Genomic DNA, 1,046 nt, shown 5'->3' with positions numbered 1-1,046 from the left:
CGCGCGTGAGGAGAGCGGCCCCCCGTGGGTACGCGCGGTTGTGCGGCGCGGGCAGCCGGGGTTGCGCCTCCTGCGCTCGTCCTCCGTGGTCTTCCGAAAAGCGGTCTCCGTATAAAATGGGGGAAGCGGGTTCGCTTTGGGCACTGCCTGAAGACACCGAGTGCCGCTCGACTCGAACTTTTCTTTTTTTCAATTGAAAAATAACCTCTTCCTGGAGGTTTTACTCACGCTAACTGTAGCAACAAAAGAGCTTGAAAATGCATCGGCACGAGTACAGCATTGCGGCTTGAGTAATTGATAAATTACACATTTAGCATTCATTTCAGTACAATGTGCTTAACACTTCTGCAAAAGATAGGAAAGTACAATTTTCACACAAAATAAAGGAAAAATAAAAAGTTGTGCAAGAACTCCTGGGTGCTTTTCATGGAGCAGTTTCAGCTGGGTGCTGTCTGTAGTCAGGTTGATGCCGATGCAGCTACATGGGGAGGAATAAGGGAGCACATGGTTATGGATGGAAGAAGGGGAGGGGGAAAAGCACCACTTTCCATTGCCCTGGATGGGATCGGTATTTGGCCCTGGGAAAAGCCCACGTGTTGGTACTGGATGCAGGAGCTTTAGACCTCTGAGGGAGAAAGGTTGTTAATGGCAGTTTTACTCCCTTTCTGCTTGAAAATGCAGAACTCTGAGAGTTTTATGAAAAAGGCATGACCCCCTTCGAAGTCTAAGGAAAATTAGTAATAATCTAATAATCCTGACCTCTATTTAGTTCTGCATCAAATGGAACAACAATGCCATTAATTTAATGGCATGTGTCGAATATGCAAAAGAGCATGGTGCAGAGGTCTGAAGACTGACATACTTGCGCTGTGCAACCATCTGTAGAAATCAAATCATTCAGGTGGGAAGGGACCCCAGGAGGTCTCTACTCCGTCCTGCTGCTCGTGGCAGGGTCAGGTCTGAGGCCAGTTCACGTTGCTCAGAGCTTCATCTGGTCGGTCTTGGAAAACCCCAAGGACTAGGCAGCCTGTACCGCGCCTGCCCTC

This window comes from Fulmarus glacialis, unplaced genomic scaffold (genome assembly GCF_000690835.1).
Source record: "Fulmarus glacialis isolate BGI_N327 unplaced genomic scaffold, ASM69083v1 scaffold32486, whole genome shotgun sequence".
NCBI classification, from domain to species: domain Eukaryota; kingdom Metazoa; phylum Chordata; class Aves; order Procellariiformes; family Procellariidae; genus Fulmarus; species Fulmarus glacialis.
This window is presented reverse-complemented; position numbering follows the sequence as displayed.